The sequence below is a fragment of the Ylistrum balloti genome, unplaced genomic scaffold (genome assembly GCF_031769215.1).
Source record: "Ylistrum balloti isolate Yb309-2 unplaced genomic scaffold, AGI_CSIRO_Ybal_v1 Utg371392, whole genome shotgun sequence".
NCBI lineage: Eukaryota > Metazoa > Mollusca > Bivalvia > Pectinida > Pectinidae > Ylistrum > Ylistrum balloti.
Window position 1 is genome coordinate 740,374 of NW_026782733.1, and position 24,454 is coordinate 764,827.

A 24,454-nucleotide genomic window follows, 5' to 3' on the forward strand; every position below is an offset into this window, starting at 1 on the left:
ACTTAAATATATGGTAGTAGCTAGCTTGACAGTTAGTGCTAGGTCAAGTTCAACTGCAAATAGATATCTGTCCTCTTGTTATCTTTAACAAAATGATACAAGATAATTAATTCTTGGAATTTTAAAATATTTAATACTTGGTATGAAAATTTTTCATTGTAGTGAAATAAGTATAGTAATTGTAATATTAATTTTCTCAAGGTAGTTATTTTTCTCTTTTTTTTTTTTTTTTCTCTAATTTTTCAATTGCTAGGTACTTTAAGTCCACAAATTTATGTCCATGATAATCAGATAAAACTTGACAACGATTTAGTATTATCAGATTTTATGAGTAAGATTCATCCACGAAATCAAGTAACAACGAAAATGTTATTTTTGGAAAAATTTAAGCCCCACAAAATTATATGATTTGACAGTAATCTAATAAACAAAAGTATAAGAAAACATTTTAGAGACTAAGATGAACATTTTACTATAATAACACTTAGGGTTATTACAGTAAAACATCTATCTTACCCCAGGACTCCAGGTTTTACTGACGGGTACCACACACAGAATTTAATTGATCATTAGAAGTAATAGGCAGTAAATTTAACCACAGATAGAAAGGATTTATATTGCAGTCCTGGGGTCAAGTAGATGTTTTACTGGAATAGTCCTTATAACTAGGTGTAGAGTTACTATATTGACAGGAAGAATCAATTTTTGTTAACATGGGTTGATAATCTTGATTGTGTAAGCTTCGAGTATTGGACGAGGGCAGAGATTTCTCTGTCCTATCCTCAACGTAGGAAATTATCCTTTTTCTACCCTTTTTCCCCATTGTAAATGAATAAGCAAATTAATACACATCATAACCATCAGTATATTCATTTGCTTTTGAGGCATGGATGACAATTGTTAATGATGTCAATCACCCAAACTGACCCCAACATGTCATAAAACAAAATTTTATCAACAAATTACACGAAGCAGAACAGTCACTTCCTGTGCGTGCAGGTTGTCTTGCCAGGATAAGATAGAGATATCTTACACTCATCAGAAGTGTGGATATCTCTGTCTGGTGGGGTAGAATAATATATCTTTGTTCTCTGACGTGGAAAATATTGTTAATTACAATGCAATACACATATCATAAATGATATCACAACATTATAGATATAATACTATCTTCATGACATGAGTAAACTCGGAACGATTTCAACAAGGTGCAATAGATATTTTAATTCCATGTAATATCCTTATATATGTAGTCACATTAATTTGTTTTCACTGTGTATGAATTATCTGTGTTGTGATTTCTAAATACATACATATTTATATCTCTATAGATGATATTTGTAACCATTACAATATGTAATGATAAACATATCTGCTTAGTAATAAGCCCATGTCTGGTAATAAGCCCAGCTAATTTTTTGTACAGTAGAAATGTCATCAAATTCTATATCTCTGTTCTTCAGTATGCCTCATTTAATATAAGTTGTGTCTCTGGGTTGTGCATGATAGTGGAATAAGCATCTATCTAACACAAGATACCATAACTTTGTTAATTGGTTAAGAACACTCTTTTCTCACACATTTGACAATAAAAGATGGCATTTTATTGTTCATCTGTATGAGAAAATTTATATTAAAAATTTCAAAATTCTCAGGGATAGTGTATGACAATTCAGAACTTCATATAAAGTCTCCATATCAGTTACTACTCCCTTCTGTGGTTTTGGTCTCTTAAAGTTAATAGAACATTACTCAGGTAAAAAAAATCACTTATATATGTCATACCAGTAACCTTTGGTAATACTGAACTTATATGGTGGTTCTTCATCAGTATAACAGCTTTTCACTGGTGGAATAATTCATGTTTAGTGACAATCTTGAGCTAAATATCCATATAAAATAGAATGCATGCCCACATGAACTACATTTTCTCAGGAGAAACTCTCTACTCTCCCGCAAGGGGATGTTAATTTATCATCAGAATTGTACCTTGTATATGATAAGACACCTTATCTGGAATGTTTTATTTTGCTACAGATAGTAAACCTGTAAAGATAGTTACATTTCATTGACAGGAAAAGTTCGATTCAAGTGATAAATAAATTTTTTGATACAGTAAGTTTTCATTACAAAGTTTTTATGTTTTATTCACATTTTAAGCACCAGATTTTTAATTCTTATATTAATATTCTAACTTATAGATGTTTCATGTGAATATCATAAATATCATTAGTAAGATAATGTTACTGGATGAAATTGTCAAAGTTGTCTTTTGTCCTCTTCTAAAACTTTAAAGCTTTGAACTGATATTTCTGATTGAAGTAAAATTGTTAAACGTCTTGTATTCTATGTGTAAAACCTTCGGAGATTGAAAGCTTTTTAAAATTACAGTTTTTAAACTTACAAACATTCCGTATAAAACTTTGTTGTGAGGAGTTACTGGTGACTGAACTAAGAGAGGCTTATATTTTTATTGAATTCTGTTATTGATTCTTCTAGATAATTTTTTCAGATAAACTGTAATGGTTACTACTGTGCAGAAAAAATGTTGAACACAACTTTGAATTCATGTTTGATTTTGGGATGAAAAAAAGACTTAAAAATTCAAATTGAAATGTTACAAAACTTTCTTTATTGTTAATTTACCTTGAAAGTAATGATAATATCTAAATTTGAATATCTAGTACTAAATTTTGTTTTATTTAGTTTTGAATACAAAATATGATTAAGTGTAGAGAAGCATTATCTGTGCATTCTGGATATCAATTTAAACATTTCATGTTCTTTTCTGTATCAATTTGTTTTATTTATTATCATTTTTATCAGGTTATTACTGGAAAAATAATTTTATGTTATTGTGTCCATGTGTAACATCATGGTCTATTGTATAAATGGTTATTTGTAGATGTCTTGTCAAAGTACATCTCATCAAACATATCAATTCAATTTTTATTCCAAGAGTAAATAATTTTTCCAAAACAACTTGTTAACATGTATAAAGTATGTGTTTATTTGTCAATTTTGTACCATGTGCTTATTTCATCTGTTTTATGTACAGTTTTATCATTCCTGTAAATGTCTTATTATTTGTATCATAATATCTGAAGATTTCAGTAATACTGTTACATATTAAACTGAATATAACTTTACTTCAGCCTGCAGTGAATTATATTGGTTTATAATTGGGATTATATTGATAGCTGACCAAGACAGAGTTATTGCAAGGGTTGCTTTGGTGGTTTATGTTTTTGCCATTTGACTGAAAGTTTGCAACAAAGAGAACACTTTTGTATGGAAATAGAATGCAGTTTTCTCTATTCATAATATATCGTTTTTCCAATGCTTCTATATTCTCAAAAATTGTGAAAAATAGAGTCCATAAAAAATAACCTTCTACAGCATGTCTTGTTGGATAAAAATATAAAAGAAGAGCACCAACCTCTGAGGCCAGGTAGGCCATTAGTGTATGTTACTTTCCTCTACAGCTGTTATTGACCTACCTGGCCTCAGGAGGTGATGCTCTTCTTGTTTGTCTTTCAGTTGTCTACTAATTTTTAAGGGCCTCTGTATACCTCTGTTTGGTATTTAGAATACTTCTATCAAAACAAGTGGTTAGTGGTACTTATAGTTTCCTGACAAGGAATCATAGCTACTTCTGTGGAAAGTATTTGAGGTCAATATATTGCCTGAAGGTAAATTTGGATGTGACAAGTTTAAAGAAGAGAAATGTAGATATTGATCGGTATCAATTTTAATGTTGTTGAATCCTCCACATTGTACCAATAGTTTTCCTCTCTGTAAATGTTGTTTTTCTCTCTGTAAATGTTTTTCTCTCCGTAAATTTGTCTTCAAGACAAATACAACAGTTTAATTATTGAATATATAGTTTGATTGTCTTCAAAATGATATTAAGTCAGTGTTTTTAGATGAGTAATTATTATAGTATATAAAAGTAGATACACACAGGTACAGGTTGAAAACGTATGACAATATGGAATCTGTCTCAGATTTTTGATACTAGAATGGAAGAAGCTACATGCATCTCGTAACCATATTTATCTGGCAACAAGCCAATGTCTGGTAATAAGTCCACCCATATATACTGCTACTCAGTAGAATCACAAACAAATGTGATAACATTGTCTTCAGTAAACCTACCCCAGATAATGAATCTATATGTTGATCCCCATGGATTATTATACGATAAATAAGGTTATTACTATCAATTTGATAACATTAAACTTTAAGCTTACTTTAAACCTGCAGTAATGATAATACAGATATATGTTGTCTTCAAAAATAAAATCAAAACAATGTTATAACAAATATATGTGTATTATTTATTTAAAATATATATAAAATTCTTAATAATCCATGAATATCGTCATAAAAATCTGTAGCTGTGTTATAATGAGATTACAGTGCATGGCATTGTTAATTTTGTGATTAACTTTGATGGTAATTTGTAATTAGAGAACATTCCATATAACAAGCACATGTTTAAAAAAAGGGTGTATAGTGTGTCAGCTGCTAAAGCTTACAAGTATTCTTGCTTTGGATCATGATTAGATGAAAGTCCATCTTCTTGTGTAAACAGTTTTATTTAGGCCTTCAGATTATCATGAAAGAGGAGACAGTGATAGCTCTGATTTGCAGTGTTTCATTGTATTATCTGTGATTATAGAAACAGTTCCCATTCCTAAATACTGTGTAACTAATAGGAAAAAGGTTTGTTCGATGAATTTTTGAAAATGCTTTGTTTATAGCCTTGATCAAAATTGTGCTGATTGTGTTTTAGAGAATTAAGATTAGGAAAAATCAAATGCATTTAAATGAATGAAAAGAATATGAAGGCTTAACAAGAACTGTGTATTTTTTCTATCTATAAACTAATGCCCCCCAACCTGTGATAATGGGGCTTGACTTTACCCTAGGAAATCTGCTGTTCAGAATTATGTTTACATACATATTTTTCACTGTATATTTTTCCATGTATGAATTATCTTTTAAGCATTATTCTTAATATTTCAGACCAGAGAGGCACAAAAATTGGGAAGACTTGATTCAGTTATTCTTTGGAAGGGGAAGGTTTATATAAATTCTGAACTGATCAGGTCTATGTTGAAACATTAGGCTTTATGTCAGACTTCAGTCTAACTATTAATGTATTATGATATTACGACATCTATCTTGTACACGTTGTATGATGTGTTTATAACTACAGGACTCTGTCACCAGTGTTTAATATCCTATTTTAGACTTGTTAGTACCTTTTAAAATTTCATTGAGATGTACACTTGTTTATCCATAAGCTAAATTTTTAATTAATTTAATTTTCTATTGATGGAAATTTTTCAAAAGAGATACAAACTGAACATATATTAACTTTTGCTTTAGATTAGTACAATGATGAATCCTACGTGCAACAGAAAACATTATTTCGTCACTTTCATAATACATCCTTAATTCAATACAATTATTTGAATCATTATTACATGAACAGTGTCAGTATTGAACTGCTTTCTGTTTGCATTCATACTAGCTATGAATACCACTAAAACAACTCTTTAAACTGATATTTACCCCATTGAAACTTTGTATGTAATAGAGCTGTCAGGTAATAGAAGAGTATAAATCAGACAGACTTCTTAATTTTAGCCTGCCATAGGACTCTTACTCCCTATGTCCCTGTGTAAATTGTCAGTATTTTCACTTCATCAAATTTTCATCCCCAGATCATTTCAAATTCAGTTCAGTTGTATTTGTCTTTTGTTGAATTCTCATTGTTTTCTTCACTGTGTCTTTCACAAATTCCACTTTTTTTTTTAAAAAAAGCCTCTTTGTATTTGAAAGTCGTGTTTGATGAATGAAAAGTTCTGGGTTTTCTTTTATGAATTTTCAAATTTAAAAAACTGTTTAGCTGAGAAGAATGTGTTCACAATAATAATGGAATATTAGATAAATATTGCTTGCTTGTACGAAGTTCAGTGGTTATTTGCCTGGTCCTATAACTTAACTTATAGTTATGACAAGAGACCTTGACATCATAGGTCTGGTGATGTTTCTGCATATAAGGGAAATAACTCTTTCTTTCTTGAATCTCCAAATGTTAAACATTGCTTATGAAGTTAAGTTTTTTCCTCTGGATGTTTGTTCTTCTGTTTGAAACTGTTGAGTAAAATTGCCTGTTATCTCCAACATTAATCCTTTATTAAGTGTTGATAAATTGCTGGCGTTCATTACCATGGTACTATCACCATAGGTTACTACATGTATCATGGTTTAGTATTAGGAGTTGCCATGCTGTCCAAGATACAAAAGCTGATGTGTATATCTCAAGGGTTTAAAGACATATTTTAAACTAGCTGTGAATATTTTTTTTATTAATAGATATGTCATAAATTTGATCCGATGCTTTAATGAAAAAGAAACTTGTTTTGTGGAAATTCTCCCAAAACAGATATTTGTACAATACTAATATATTGGAGGTACAGCCTGATACCTATGGAAATGGTCCCGAGTACATGTCTCACTCTAATATTGTTTTTTATTCTATTGAATTAATATCAAAACTGTCAATACATCTTTACTCCGGCCAGCATTCATGTTGGATGTGCACCAGATGACATAGCATATCATGATAATGGTTGGCATTGTGTAATAGCTTTGCTAAGAGATATAGTTGTCAGTCAGCACCTGTTTGTGTAGGGCCTTTAAGGTCGCTGTGTTAAATGGTCAGTATTCCAATGTGCATGATGTATGAATCTGAATGTATGTATAGAAGCACCCTAAACAGCTGTCGGTGAACAATGTTAAAATGATGTTATGGAAACAAAAATCCATTAAAAATAAACTATTTTATAATTATAGTAATCGATTTTCTATTTTTGTTATCTCTATTGGTCAAGGACCAAAAGAGCTGTCATGATTTGACATCCCTCATCCATGTGTAAACCTGTATACAATTTTATCAGCATTACTTCTAAAAGATGGGTGATAAAACCCAGAAGGAATTCCACTTGTGAGTAGGACATAGTTCAGATTTAAACCTAAACCAAATTCAAACCCATACCAGATCAAGTATGGCCACCACGGAAGCCATATTGACAATCTTATCATGTTAATTTCTCCAGACAAGACTTACAGTATTAAGTGGTGTACAGGCAAAGGAGACTTTTGTTTGGAAGTTGGATGAGTTCTCTAATTAACAAGGCCACCATTTGACAATCTAGGCCATATCAGGACATTCAAGATGGCTGCCATGATCCCACCTTTACACCATTACATTATTTCCACAAATGAGTTGTATATGATCCACAGCTGGTCTTAATCAACCTTTGTCAAATTAAAGATGGCAACCATTAGTGAAGTCTTGTTATCCAATCACTACACAATGGAAGTCCAGCTAAGTCTATACATACGGTTGATATGGAAGTGTTGTACATCAGGTATGTTTAAGTGGTGGGAGTTACATTAATGAAATAATAAATCTTTTCTCTGTGGAACATGTGGGAAATTTTCAGATTTAAGATGTCATGACAGCTGTAAACCAAGGGTCAATACTTTGACCTCTTATTTCCTGTTTATTATTATCGATCTTAGTTGTAATGATAAACTTATTAGATGACATATCTCTTTACATCATAGTGGGTCATCCAAATGTGGCTAGGAAAAAAGGCGAATAATGATTAAAATACCATACAAGATTTGATTATTTACATTTGATCTAGCAAATTTGAAAACTCATTTAAGCCGTAACACTTTTTTGATACCATGTATGGTGATCTATGAATAATAATTTCCTCCAAATATAGACCCAACATCTTGGCATTTTGTCCTTATCTCATAGTATATTCATATATACATTAAAGTCAGCCACAAACCGTCTTCATACATTCAAAAATTCAGTCTTTATAGAATTCTTTACTGCAATTGTATTCTGTGTTGCATTAATTAGGCCAGTCTAGGAATACACAGTTGTTTGCTTCACAATTTCTTATTCTCTAAAAGATTAAGTAGAAAGTAGTAAAGTTGGAGGTGCCACCGTATACAACACCCCTCCCAACCCCGGGGTTGCTGAAGTGGAAGCTAAAATGTCACAATTTGCTCCGAGTTGCGAATGGTGTCGATGTGTTTGAAATAATCATGCAGTGTTCATGTACGGACGTGAAATTTATCTCCAAACATCGGTAGTTTCCTATATGAAAAATCAAACAAAAACATAGAGTAATGAAACGGAAATATTTTCCTTCTTGACCTCGTTTTCATGCTGTTCGACTTGCAGTCCTTGTTGCACAGTTATTTTCAGAAGGGAACACCTTTGTAGTAGAATGGAAGTTCTTAAAACACACCCAGTAGACAATTTGTGTGCGACATTCCGATGACTACACGGCAAATTGACCGATGTGAAGCGTACTAACACTGATGTACGTAGTGTATGAGATGGTAAGGAATCGACCGACTTTTCGGTTTTACTATAATCCAGTGTAATAAGACGGTGAAAAAAGTACACAAAATGGAAACACGTTGTACTGTAGCCGATTAGGCTACGCTTTATTTTTAAATACTTGGTCATAGATTTGTGAGAGACTGAGGTCCCCACGTCCCTGTCTAGTACTGGCCCACTGCGGGGTATCCAGATATAGTCTCCTTGACCAGCTGCCTGAAAAGGTCATTCCCTATCGACTATTTTGGAATTTTCCCTGTCAATGATATCATTTTGGTGTATGTAATTAACTCAGATATAAGACGCGTGGCAGTTCATGCATTCTATTTTTGTATACGCATTCTGCGACGTTCTCTGTGTGTGTTTCATCCTTAGGATGGACTAGGATATTTCGGAGAGTCGTGAGGTTTTATGGCTATCGCATACCACGACCATGGTAAGTCCTCTAAATGGTGTCTGACAGGCCTTTGATGTCAGGGATGACTACCTGTCCTTTCGTTTTGTTTTTTCTTTTCCCCAAATTCGTTAATTTTTGGATTGCCCAATCACGATATCAACACATCTTCATACGCTATGGAAGAGATTTGTTTTCTTCTTGATTTGTTCTTCTGTGACAACAGTTTCACATTTTCTGAGCAAAGTTTGTACAACGCCCAGCTTGGTCTGCGGTCGTCTTCTTTCCTGTAGACCAATACTTTGATAGCGCCGTCATCTTTCGTAACTAGAAGGGTGTCAAGGAATGTCATAGTAACGATCAGAAAAGTATTGATTAGATATCAAGGTACTGTAGACAAAACTTTCTTGGGTGACAGAAAAAAAATGGTTTTAGTAAACTTACATTTCACTTTGTCTTGATACCAAAAAACAAACATGCAGTTACTTTAAGTACTTGTATTAGTGACTTTCCCTTTAAGCAGTTTAAGGCGAACAAATAAGTTACTAGATTATTCGAAAAAGGGTTGCAATAAAAGTCCGTTAATTCCGTGGTAGGATTCTTGCTTCAGAAGTTGAGGTCAATAATATTTCCCTCTCTTTTGTACCGCTCGACTCCCCTTCCCTCCCTCCAATAATTTTAGACGAGAAATTCAATTCACTTCAGGATTTTATTTAATTCTTTACGTTTCTAAGCTTCTCTCTTCAAATCAATATCGAAAATGAAATTTTTTTTGTCGTCAATATGGATCCATGTTCGGATCATGAATAATTTCAGATAAAAGAACACAGAATACAAGGTTCATTGGAGTGATGGTTTTGATAGTGAAACCATGGCCTGTATCTGGTATTCTGCCTGCTTAGTCTGAAGGTCGACAATCAGCGATACAACAGGGCTACATAGAGACTTTTGGAATATCTGAAACATTTCCAGTATTAAATTATGCCAACATTGAAGCCTATCTTTATATGAATTTCTGTGTAATGTTTCACCCCAGACAAAAACATAAAGAAAAAGACCCTTTTATTTTCTTATTAATTCATATATGTGGTACATGCTAGAAAGTTGAACTCTTCCACCCAAAATTTCGTCTGAGGGATCGTTTAACAAGTTTCTTGTGAATTGGAACTCAAGTAAGATTTCCATATACATATGTAGAAGTTGAAGATACATGTCACCATACTACCCTCGCACAGTGGGAATTTCCCTTTGGTCGAGCAGTAGAGAATCCGGCGAGGGACAGAAAAGTCGCTAGTTCGAACCCCACCAGGGGCAGGGTGTTTTCATAACTCATGCCCTTTACACATATCATATAACAAACATTCCATTCTTACGGAAAATCTTACAATGAGAAAGCTCTCAGCCCGTAGGGTACCGAGACTACTGACAGTTGACCAGAAGCACACCAGGAGGACTTTGTCCAGTCTAAACAATGGACGAACTTTGGTTCACTCCATCGACTGGAAAAGATTATGGCCTGATAGCATTATGATGGTAGATTATCTGCAAAAGGGACAAACAATCAATGGTACATACTCGTATTATGCATCACTCCTTAGATAGTTCTCAGGCTCACGTACATCAGGTAAATCATCTGGCCTCAGACGATGATCTGTCCTGAACTTGAAGGTACTGTACGATAGGGGAGTTTAGCACATCATTTGGAAGATTGATTCTAATGTTAACAACCTTAATATTGAAGGTGTTCGTGTGGACGGGTTTGAGTGCTCTCTGTTTGAACGGGTTTACGTTGATTTCTAGTTCCTATATTCATTGCATTTCCAGTGCTTTCATGAATATGTTACATGTCCTGTCTGTACTCAAAGGTTGGCAAGTTTTCGGAATCTTTCTGGTTATGTTAAGAGTATGCGCTGTTCTATAATAAATTTTTTAATCATTCATAAAGGGCTTTGTTGAGTATTTTGTCTGTGATATCATTCACGTAGGCTAGATGACGAACAAAGTCTTCCACATGGAACCCCAATTGGCTAGACGGACCTTGTACGGCGTCTTGTCATGCAGCCTTGTGTTGTTTTACACTGTAGTTTGGACAGAAGTTTTCTATTTAGCACTACATACATGTACACGCCCCCAACTACTCAGCCCCTTTACACTAAAATATATATCAAATTGTACTACTGTAATGAACATGTACAAACAGAATATCTATTTGTAAACATGAAGCTATATCCCTAAAACTTGTCATAATGAAATGTCAATAATTTGTCAAAACTTATAAACATCTATAACAAAATGTTCAATTTTTAACACAAAGCAAAAAGCCGTTGGATAAATGTTGAATGTTTTATTTCAAATAAAGCGAATTTATTACTAAATTTTCGGTCCAACTTAACATAACCTATCATCTAGCGACGTTCTCAAGGACCAAACCCAGGAAACAAGTCAAATGTCCTTTTTCTTGGATACTTTAATTCACAACCATGCCGCGGATTCGAAGAGACGGGAGCTTGACGTTGTATACCTTTGGTAGGACTCGAGCAAATTTGTGATTTCTTGTGGCTCCCCGGGGGTTGAGCAAGCTAACATTTGGAATCTCTTTAACCGTTTCGATGGATCCTTTATTCAGCTTTCGTTTTGGTTTCTGTTTTCTGTCACTAATAGTTCGGAAGCTACTTGTATGCAGGTGTACTGGTTTTCGTCCCTCTGTTGACGGTTCAATCCTCTTTTTCTCGCTTGTCAACCTGGTTGAAAGTACAGCAGTTGTCGACAAATTGTTTATTAGCGGTAAAGAGAAGCTTACTCTCTTGGCAGATTTCTTGATTGGCATTTTACCAACATTTTCTGAAAAAAAAAACACGCACAGATGAAGTAATAATGTAATTGAAATGCTAGGTAGACAGACAGACTGACAGAGGGACTGACAGACAAACAGACTGATTATTTATTATTACAAGATGGATGGATGGACGGGTGGATAAAAATAAATGAATGTTAGGAAAGTTATTTGCTGCACGGACATCTTATATAAGGTTAACCATTCAGCATTATGGTAACTTATCCTAAAATGTATTACCAACCTTTATGGTTTAACCCGACCAGAGATGATCTATCCGCACAGTCTGTGCGCATTTGGTAAGTGTTCACCTCAATGTCAGGTAGAGGAGATCCTGGGATAGGAGACAAAACCTGGACTGACCCAGCATTACCATAGTACGTTGTCGTCTCGCCGATAACCTTGCATTTATCTTTGATAGTTTTCTTTAGATGGATGCCACGAAAATATTCCGGGTCATGAAATAGTCGTTTGTGTTTTGTCGTAATCATTTTCTCGGTTGAAGTGAACAGACAAAAAGAGCTGTCGGTCAATTCAGCAAATGCTAAACTGTCGTTATGGAAAGCAAGCATTATGGGTATCAATTATAACACAATGTAATTGTTACGTCATCGGTATTGTGACGTCATAAAATGGCTGTTTTCACATTCACATCCACAATTCACGCCTACATGTAGTAAAACCACATTGAAATGGTCGAAAATTCCATTTCTACAATGTATTTGGTCTGTCGGTTCATTAACTTACGTACACATGTATGTTGCAAGGGGTTATTTATTTAAAACTGGTGTACCTGTTGGGATGCCTTTGCAGTTTATGTGTACATGTAAGACTGTGGTAATTTCTTCACTATATATAGGAGAGGTAGCAAAGTAAACAAGGCAAGTGACTTTTGCAAATTGGACCAAGTCGCTGAAAGAACAGTGATTCAATATTTGCATAAGAAAGGTCTAGCGTCTATGGATATCTATACTGGTATGGTAGCAACAATAGGGAATGATGCCCCTTCATAAGCTACAGTGAAAAGGTAGCTGGGGAAAATTAATGCGTGGCAGGCAGAGCCTTGGCGATGACGCCCGTCCTGGTGGGCCTTCACTGTTGCAAACCCAGAAATGGCCAATAAAGTCCCTGATATTGTTATGACTGACAAGCGAGTTGCAGAGAGATATATAGACAGTATAGTTGGGATTTCACAGGAAAGAGTAGACTCCATTCTTGAGGAAGATCTTGCAACGAGAAAGCTCGAAGCCCGTTGACGTCTAAGACCACTGACATTTGATCAGAGGTACACTAGGCGGACTTCGTCGCGTGCTAATCTGAACCTTTTAGAGGCAGATCCTGCTTACTCTCTGCAGAGGTTTGTGACTCAGAGGCCAAACAGCTGTCTAAACAAGAGAAGCCCCCAGGTTCACTCCCGCCAAATAAGGCTAAGACTTTTTCATCATCTGGAAAGGTTATGGCCTCGGTTTTCTTGGATGCTGATGGTAGATTATCTGCAAATGGACAAACAGTCAATGACACATATTATGCATCATTAAGTTCAAGCGCCACGGAAAACTCAGTAAAAGTGTGTCGTCCACTAGGACAATGCCCTTGTTTACAAGTCTGTCGTAGCCATGACTGCCATTAACGATTGTGGCTTTGAACTGATTAAGCATCCACCTTATTTGCCTGATTTTGCTCCATCGCACTTTCATCTGTTTCCACTTTCGGTCAGATGATGGCGTCGCACAGGCAGTGGGGGACTTTCTGAACGGTCAAGAAAAGAACTTCTTTAAACGGGGCACTAGTGTATAGACACTGAAGTAGACTACGTTGAAAATAATGCCATATGTCCGCCAAAAGTCAAAGCCTTGAATTTGAGGCTCAAAACTTATCAATCAGCCCTTGTATCGTAACAATGGTAATTGTAGTTTCACGTTTAAACCTTTTGTGATTGCAGCATACTTATGTCTCTACTTCTCTGTACGCCCTGCCATCTTCCACCCACCACAAACTCCCCGTCTTGAAAAAAGTGCTCCTTATTTCTGCCAATGATGTATATTACATAGTTCAATAACATAACCGTAGTCGTTGGGACATTAGACGATTGGGTCTGTGTATATATTGGGAGGAAGTCATCTGGTATTGGAAGCGCGAACACCGTATATTTGGTATTCTGTCGACGCGTATGAAATCAGTTAGGGGTTCGAGGATACATTTACTTATCTATCTTCTTTCCAGAAGAGTTTCAAACTAAGATCTTGGGAACGTTGCACATTAATGATAAATAGTTCCAAGTTAATTGATATAAATATATATATATATTAGTCAGTGATTATACAAAAGGACGAAAGCAGACACAGTCCATTTATGGGTTCCGCATTTAAAAAAAAAATACGTTTCCCAACGCAAGAGATTCTGTGGCTTGACAACGTTTGCTTTATATGGAAGCCAGTTCGGAATAGTAACAAAAGTTATAAAACTCCCGATAATCATTTAAATGTTTGATGACGTTTTTCCATTAGAGCGGTTACAGAATTTTCACCATCAACAGTTCCTGTTCTGATGAGTAAAAGCATTTACCAGCAGTACACAACTTGTCCCCGAAATACAACTAAATCAACATTGTAAAGCGGTGCAGAAATAACATTATTTGTTTATAGAAAAGACTTCCATTGACAGAGATCATTAAATCACGTGATAATGATAACTGGTCGGCTCGGAGTTTTTCATTCTGATCCACGCAATACTTTATTTATGTGCGGTTTAAGGTCATCAATTGCTGCAATCATTTTTCCTAATTTTGAAAGAATGAAAAGCTGCAGCGGCCTGATAGGAATGTTCCCAAACAAAAATGCTTTTCCGTATGCGAAATCTATTTTACAAATCTGTAGCTGATATAAGGATATGACCTATACCCAGTGTATGATGTGGGACTCTTAGCAAGTCGGGAAACATCTCTACTGCGTCTTTTGTACGTCCGTCGGTCCCTGTGACTCAGTTTGTCGTAGTAATGGTACGTCCGTCGGTCCCTCTGACTCAGTTTGTCGTAGTAATGGTACGTCCGTCGGTCCCTGTGACTCAGTTTGTCGTAGTAATGTTACGTCCGTCGGTCCCTGTAACTCAGTTTGTCGTAGTAATGTTTCGTCCGTCGGTCCCTGTGACTCAATTTGTCGTAGTAATGGTACGTCCGTCGGTCCCTCTGACTCAGTTTGTCGTAGTAATGGTACGTCCGTCGGTCCCTGTGACTCAGTTTGTCGTAGTAATGTTACGTCCGTCGGTCCCTGTAACTCAGTTTGTCGTAGTAATGTTTCGTCCGTCGGTCCCTGTGACTCAATTTGTCGTAGTAATGGTACGTCCGTCGGTCCCTCTGACTCAGTTTGTCGTAGTAATGTTTCGTCCGACGGTCCCTGTGACTCAGTTTATCATTGTAAAGGTACATCCTTGTTCCCTATGACTCAGGTTACCGTAGGAACGGTACGTCTCTATGTGCTTGCGACAACATCTGTACGTCAGTGCAGAGGTAACCGTGCTTCTCAAACAGATAACCAAGCCGTGACCTCTGTGGATAGCCAGTCACATGGGGTGGGGGTTTAAATGTTTCTGTTTTAAGTATTCTGTAAAGTAATATGGTCAAGAATTATAACTTGCGTTATATAGAATTGATAACAATAAGAATACAGATAATATAGATATGAATCAGAATCTGACGTGTACTTAGAGAAAGATGTGAAGAATTGTAGCTCCTTAAGTCGTCACAGCTGTGATCAGCCATAGTTAACGATGACAAGTAGTGTACTTCACTTTCAAACCGTCCCTGTTTTAATGATAAAAGTTGCCATGTAACTATGTAACTACAGCGGTGGAGGCAGAAGCTGATATGTCAGGTGAAAGGAATCCTAACTTTTCTTGCGTAGGAAGGAGGTTTGTGAGATTTACCAAATTTTTGCTTCCAACTTTCTTTTTTTTTTCGCTCAACAAAAACGAAACATCAGATATGCGTGTAAGTCACCGTAATTATCAATTATAAATGTACTTGATGATTCATCAAACACGTGCTCTACATTTTAAAATTATTTTGGGATAATAGTAATTTCATTGAATATGAATGATATGTATATATCATTTATATCTTATATGATATATTTTATCAATTACATAATATATATATTTTTTGTCAAAATATTTTAATGCTATCCCAAGCACCATTTCCCTCTGGTGGCACTCAACGTTAGGAAACTATATACGATTTTACATCACTTCATTTTAGAAACCAGAAAACTGTTCCATTAGTTAAACATGTTTTGATTAAAGAGTTATCAAATGACCTTGTATACATACGTTTTATAGATTCTGCTGTATCAGAAATCTTCTTAGTAAACGATAATGAAATACATTTCTGATCAAAACACGTGCTATCAAAGGCCGTCTTTCATCATAAGAACAGCCTCACAAAAATATCCTCATTTGATAATCATCTCCCTGTCGAATGCTTTACTCGAGTGGTTACTATTCCCTAGCCCCACCGGTGGTCAAGATAAATCGGAATGACGGAAATCATCTGTAGATCACAATAATTTGTCTATACAGGTGGCTGATTTGAAAAAAAAATGAAATTTTTCTCCAAGTACATCAGTTTTCATAACTTATATCGGCGCATTTTTGTCTGATTCAGATTTTCACCTATAGTTTACACTTAATTGGACTTTGATAATTAATTGAGCCATGCTAATTATTTCCGTTTAATTCAGACCAGCCTTCAGTTTTACTTCTGTTTAGGTGTATATATATGTTCGTTTATCCTTGATGATACGGAGAAGCGGGAGCACGCGAAACATACCGTTTTATTTACGTCACAATCGTAAGACGTCACCAACTTGTGGTTGTAGGATGTGTTAACATTCCGAACCTTACAGTGAATACTGCGTGACTATAACGCACACACACCGTCACATGCGAGTTTCATATTTGTAACATCACTTAAATGGAGTAAAAACCATTTCACATAATTATATATGCTTTCTTCATGCTTGAGTTTATAAATAAGATTAGTTTTCTCAAACACATTGTGTCATTTCGTAATCGACCTGCTGCTGGTTCTGACCTGGTGCCCCAAATGCTGTGCGTCGTCATCAAACAAGGAAACCGTAGCCCAGAACACTTTTTTACGATTGCCCAACCTTTGCATTTGAATCTGATAAAAAAGAAATGTCATTATTGCTTTGTATGATCTCCTAGAACAATATTACGTCTCCTTGTATTTGAATTGGTGCCGGTAATACCTGGTTAACCTAAGAGACGTTTGTCAGTGTATCCTTGTCAGCTGAGATGTTTGTCAGTGTATCCTTGTCAGCTGAGACGTTTGTCAGTGTATCCATGTCAGCTGAGATGTTTGTCAGTGTACCCATGTCAGCTGAGACGTTTATCAGTGTACCCTTGTCAACTGAGACGTTTGTCAGTGTATCCTTGTCAGCTGAGACTGTTGTCAGTGTATCCTTGTCAGCTGAGACTGTTGTCAGTGTATCCTTGTCAGCTGAGACGTTTGTCAGTTTATCCTTGTCAACTGAGACGTTTGTCAGTGTATCCTTGTCAGCTGAGAATGTTGTCAGTGTATCCTTGTCAGCTGAGACTTTTGTCAGTGTACCCTTGTCAGCTGAGACGTTTGTCAGTGTATCCTTGTCAGCTGAGACGTTTGTCAGTGTATCCTTGTTAGCTGAGAGGTTTGTCAGTATATCCTTGTTAGCTGAGACGTTTGTCAGTATATCCTTGTTAGCTGAGACGTTTGTCAGTGTACCCTTGTCAGCTGAGACGTTTGTCAGTGTATCCTTGTCAGCTGAGACTTTTGTCAGTGTACCCTTGTCAGCTGAGACGTTTGTCAGTATATCCTTGCCAGCTGAGACGTTTGTCAGTGTACCCTTCTCATCTATTTCTACTGTTTCAGCCCTAGATACCGCGAGGACTGAATCATCTCAGCAACATTTTCTTTATTGATTCTTAGGATAATTTCCCCCTTAAAAACAATAAATGAATTCATGATTAATGTAAACAGCAAAATCCCCTGGTGCCTCCAATACGAATCAACGTAAATCATACAATTATGTATTCAATCAACTTTTTATGCCGTAGGTGAAAAAGCCACACAGTTGTCATTGCCTCCTTAAAGGCTCTGCTATCCATTGTTCTGATGTTTTGTAATTGTGATTAAGGTTTTTACTTCCGTTTCTTTTGATTTTAACTGATTAGCATTAGTAAAAACAAGTTCAATCAATTTTTGTCTTCCATCGGGCGTCGCTCTTAATACGTTATTAAAAACGAGAACTTTACGTTATACAGAACTGTCCCCTTATACCCGTGCAGGAGAAGGAGAAAATATCTGCTGTAATGATGAGCCTCCCCTCTCAGATCGGGTTCGCTTTCGCCGATAACCTCTCTTTAAGGGACATCAGAGAGCCCAATAAAAGGCTGTGCCGTATTCCACTGATTGTTTGTAGGAGGTGACTAAGAGTGGACTCATGCAGCCTTTGGCGTTTTCTTCCGTGTCTTCTCCTCAGTGAACATTTTCTTCTTTGTGTTTTATTTTTCTACACGAAATCTTCTGTGACGATAGGTCTTGCAAGGACATTAAAGTTCACTGAAAAAGTCCCCCCTGGTATGTTCGGAAAGCGAAAATTTGTGTTGTTTCATTTTTATTTCTTTTTAATTCATCACCTAAGATCCTTGTTTCTATTAGCATCGTTTATATAAAAATGGAATCATTGTTATACATTTGCCTGGATGGAAGCTCGAGAAAGGCTTTACTATGTTAAGGAACAGGAGTACCCAGGTAAAATCTTCATTGTCGAGCGGGTGACTACATATTATTTCACATCCTATCGAGAAAGTTCAAGTACATTTACTACTTCATCTTGGTACAGTTCTCAAGAACAAAGGTCAAAGGCCAAATAAGTGTTTTTTCTAATACATTCATCTAGGCAATAACATTTGAACAGCGCCACCGACTTCCCGGGTGTAATATTAGTTTGCCTATATATATGCTTCAGCACTTCATGCTTTGAGGACACCGAATAATCCCTCAATGGTCCCAAATGGGAGACCGACATTCCTTTTTCTCCTGACTTCAATGTTTTTGGCATTTTCTACCCACACATCCACTTTCCCATGACATTCGATTTTGTAACCTTCCAATATGTATAATATTATAGATTCATGACCCCTCTGTTGTGCCAAATGGTGTGATCGTTATTTGTTCTGGAAAAGGATTTAAATAATGTTGTTATAACGTGTACCCAATTCCACAACTGATCATCATGACAATAAAAAACAAATCTGAAAAAAATACTGATATGACAAATCATAGGTGCATCTTTCTATTGCCATTACTATATAGGTTTACGTCTCCTTCACAATTTGTTTTGAAAATTGTCTGTTTGATCAACAATCTTTGTATATAACATAGATCATGTTTTGTTTTGCATATGAAAACGATCAAATGTACGTCCCAATATTGTACCCAGTATCTTTGCTAGGAGTGTTGTTATTATAAAACAAATGTTGGTCACTGGTTCTGTATTAATGTTCAGAGTGATACGACAGTTTGTTGTAATTTACGAACATAAAACAGGCGACTGACGGTGCCAGATTACTGACTCGTTGGAAGAGATTGTCTTTTCTAAATCCGAGTCAGTTAAGAAACAAAGAACACAGTTAACAGGTTAGTGAGCGTCAGAAAAGTCGCTTCTACGTTAGTAAAGTCGTTGGCAGGTATAGGAGGTGGCAAAAGGGATCACTTCTTTTTAGACGAACCATTCAGACACGAAAACTAATTTTTTTTTCTTGGTACCATTTTATAGAACGGCACTATGCACTTGTATGTCTTTACTCCGACTTAAACGTAATTTGTGTCCAACTTACTAACATGACACACGTGGTTGTCGAATGGGATATTTTTATGCTGAGCTAATCTAAATATAGCCGATGAAGGAGTGGCAGAATTTTTAGATAAAGACAATAAAGTGTATTTTTTTCTATTCAATTACCAAGTCTATTTCATCACAGCAAGCACATATAGAAGAAAAATCCTTATTTAGACATTTAATTACAAAAAAACAAAAGCGTAGCATATTTCTAAGGTTGAACGGAGAAATGCCATTTTTAATTGGCTTTAGTCATTTTTGCCAGCAGCCTTACAAGGAAGGCAAACCAACGCCTCCAGATCAGCATTTCAAAAAGTGTTTTTTTCTGTTTTATAAAAACAAAAGAAAAAAAGTTATTCTTTACTTTGTGCATAAATGTAATGTGACGTTTAGAACGACGCCAGTATACCTAATATGGGCTTTGACTGTCAAAGACATCTACACTTCGTCAGCAATTTCAAAATTGCAATGAGTCTGATAACCCTTTTTTTCACATAGAAGTGTCTTAGAAATATAGATCATCGCACCTTATTTTTGAAATGTATGTCGGTATTAACGGAAACGTGTGTCTATAACTCCCAAGACAGTGTCATTCAAACTGTTCTCCGTTGACAAACATTGAAGTTTATTCCCAATTTTATTTTCAAATAGATGCGGTAAAGACTAGATAGAGGGTCGTTATCTCCGAATTCAATTACTATCTGTTAGTGTTATATCCCGCCGTCGCCCTTCGCTGTCGTTCCGTCATCACTTCGGCATAATTTGGTTTCCGTTCATTTAATATACTGTATATGAAGTAATTGAGTTGAATTTTGGTATGTATTTGTATAATGATAAGATACAGGTCAAGCTGATGTATTATTCCGGTTGAAATATCTTTTTTCCAGAGTTATGGCCCTTAGACATATAAAAAAACTCAAGAAGCTCACGGTTTACATTCATTTATGCTTGTACGAGAGCCGATTGATAAGTTGTGAGCTTCATATCCAAGGGTTTGACATATTGCATTATTTTTTTCAATAATTCACTTCAGTATCTATACATTTTTGCCACCAATGTTTAAGGGCCTCTATGCCATTATGTACAATGTCATCATCTGACCGAATGTGGGTACCAGAAATGACCTTTTTAAATTTCGGAAATAGACAAAAGTCTTATGGAGCGAGATCAGGCGATAAGGTGGATCCTCAATCAATTCAAAACCGCAGTTAATGGCAGCCATAGCAATGACAGACTTCTGAACAGGAATATTGTCCTGATTCAACGACACACCTTTTCTGAGTTTTTCGCGGTGCTTGAGTTTGATATCTTCTCTTAACTGCCTAAGAAATGATAAATGATATGTGCTTTTGTTTTGTTTGTCCCTTTTGCGGATAATCTACCATCAGAATACCGTCAGCATCCAAGAAAACTGAGGCCATGACCTTTCCAGATGATGGAACAGTTTTTGCCTTCTTTGGCGGGGGTGAATCAGGGTGCTTCCACTGTTTAGACTGTTGTTTAGCCTCTGGGATGAAATGATGTCCTATGTTTCATCCTTGGTCATAAACCTATGCAGAAAGTTAGCAGGATCTACCTCTAAAAGGTTCGTATTAGCGCGCGACAAAGTCCGCCTGGTGTGCTTCTGATTAACGGTCTGAAGTCTTGGTACCCAATGGACTGAGAGCTTTCTCATTGCAAGATCTTCCGTAAGAATGGAATGTACTATTTCCTGTGAAATCCAAATTGTACCGGGTATGTGTCGCTTTGTAACTCGCCTGTCAGCCATAACAATATCATGGACTTTATTGACCATTACTGATGTTGCAACAGTGCCAGGTTCCAGGACGATGTCATCCCCAAGGCTCTGTCTGCCAAGCTTAACTTTCGCCACCCACCTTTTCCCTGTAGCATATGAAGGGCATCATTCCATAGTGTTGTTACCATATCGGTATGGATATCCTTATGTGCTAGACCTTTCTTATGCAAATATTGAATCAATGCTCTTTCAGCGATTTTGTCAATTTTGCAAAAAGCACTTGCATTGCGTTAGAGAGCTACCTCTTCGACATAAACTGACTAAATGACATCAGTCTTCGGGTACACAGCCTAAAATAGTCAGGGCATAGTAGAACTGAAAACCCTCTCAAATGAAAGGCTGATAACTTATCAATAAGCCCTATTAGTTGTACGTTTTGCACCAGGTCCGTTGTTAATTACTGAAAAGTATTGAGCACACCTCACAAAAACCAACATACTTCATTTTTCATTTAGTCCCCGGCTGGATGTCTGTATCTATACTTACTACAGTATTTATATATGATTTGAGCAGGTTATCATAGACACTGCAAAGATGAGATAAGGGGGGAGGGGCGCTGATTGGCTGATCGGGGGAAAGGGGTGAGGGTTTTTCTGGCAAAGCCCACTCCCCCAATATCCTTGACATATCCGCCGCCGTCTTCATGTCAAATTAATGTGTCTCTTTTTCTTTTTATACATCACAGTTAAAACACACGACATTTTAAAAAGAAATTTTATTTACAGTGCAAAATTAAGATAATTGGACATATGGAAGTCATTCAATGATTTCAATATAAATGAATATCATGCATGCATATGAAGAAAGGACGACAATTGTTACGAGAGGACGAATTTCAACAAACCAAATTCTTGCTCATGTCACGAAAAATTTCTCGTCCTCATGTCGAATTTCAACAAACCAAATTCTTGCTCAGGTCACGAAAAATTTCTCGTCCTCATGTCCGTTTTTCCTTCCCATCCCCTTTTGTTATCTTTTTAAATTTTTTGTCCTTCAAATTTGATGTCTAGACAACTCTTTTCCAGCTTGCCCATCCTTGGTCGCACTAGAGGTAGACTTGCCGCAGTCCGAGAAATTTACGTACATAGAGAGAAAGGGTACAATCAATTACGAATCCTGCACTCGTAAATAGAGTCTCGGAAATCCAAACACAAGAGCTGTGTAACAACATTGTCATGTATAAAAAGCAGGACAATTTATCCCATAAAATTTGTTGGAGAGATGTAATTTCCCGAGGCTGGAGTAACAAGGCTCTATTGTAACACAAAGTTAACACAATCCAAAACAAAGGTGTACACAATATTTACAGTGAAACCTGTAATAACCGAACACATACATATAACGAACGGTTTGTACCAAATATACAGGTTTTTAAATAGGACAAATCCATATTACAAAAAAGTTTTACAACACCGAGGAAACCACACTAGATGGAAAAACAAATAAATCCGTTAGAAACGGAGTGAAATGGACATCACTTGTAGATATGATCTGAGCTTTAATCTCGATAAGGCAGGTGAAATATTGTCTTCTTTTTCTCTACCGTAACATCAACGTTTTTATGTAACTTTCGATGAAATAAACACTAACAGCATAGTTTACATCTTCGGTCCACCAGCACGGATTTTAACCTATTAGAAAGATTTCATTGTTAAATTGAAATTTTCAGAATAATGCTAAGGTAACAACGCTAAGGAAAGGATTTTTGCCCTAAAAAAAACCTCTCCCATTCAAATCGTCTCGATCAGTTAACCATAATCTACAGAAAAAAAACCATTTAAATTCGGTTAATAGATCGATTTGATATATACAAGATACAAAGTACTGTCTCGTTATCAATTTCAAAACAACCAAACATGCCTATATATTTTGTTCGTGTGTGAATGTATGTATACTACTCTCCAAGGAAACATGGACACATTATTTTGGCTTCTTTATGTATGATGAGGCCCTGAGAAAATCGAAACTGTCGCTATTGTTTGAGAAGAGCTAATTTATTTCTCAGATCTTATTCTGATTTGAGAACGTGACATTACTGACTTGGATTCACCAAGATGTACATGGCGGAGTAGTGTCGTCGATGAAGCAGAACAGGCTTACTCGCCTTATCATCTTTATACATATCTGCATGCACATTTTTCTTCTGTTCATATTTTACCATAGTTGTATTGAATTTGAGTTTTGATTTTGATTACATTAACTTTTTTCTTGTTGTTTCAATAATACTTGAAACTACTTTCAGAAAGTCTCCTTGAAGCAATAGATAGAATCAAGGAGGTTCCTATTTTCTTATATAATCAAAAGGTGATTTTTAACGTATGCACCATGAAATTTTGATAAAAAATGACCCCTCCAAAAATGCTTTATGTTTTCAATTTTCAGAAATCACAAATAAAATATACTACAAAAATGCATTTGAAGATTACTGTCTAACAATGCCGTATACCTCCTACCAAAGTATAGAAAAAATGCAACATTAAAAATTTTAAATCAGAATAATTGAATTTAGATAAGTTTGCCTACAAAACCTTAGCGGTGTTTTTAAGCTCCTTTCATGTTGAAACCATTGTTATAAACAAAATTTCAATTATTTATTCTGTTCAGTTGGAAATATTGAATTTGGTTGCACTAATTTATTATTCTGCGCATCTGTTAAGTTCAATAATACACTAATAAGCAATGTCGTAAATGTTTAACATATAAACTTTTGTCACGTGATAGATGTATTATAAGTTGCCAGGGACTCGCTATTTAAAACGGCATAAAGACAAATTGTGAAATGAAAACTTATTAAAAGTCCTCTATATGAAATCACAATGCCATAGGTCAGTATGTACCATAAGTAAACGTTACTAAAATCACTTAGATATTAAAGGTCTATTGGAGAAAAATCATGATATATTTTAAAATGAAAATTCCGATAGAAAAGTGCAGTTACTGTAACACAGAACATCAATCTATTTCGTACGTTTACGTATAACTGGTGCCCTACATTCACATTCAAATATACTAATTATCAAAACAACTTCATTTATAGGACATAAAAAAACTGAAACCACACATTATGTAAACTGGTAGGTGTGTCCTT

General features: G+C 35.7%; 1 long non-coding RNA gene across 1 annotated transcript in view; it reads right to left on the bottom strand.

The window, feature by feature from the left end:
* Positions 1–24,454, bottom strand: part of LOC132562314 (uncharacterized) — a 491,282-nt gene that overhangs the window by 416,890 nt on the left and 49,938 nt on the right. The gene's annotated exons all lie outside the window — the stretch shown is intronic.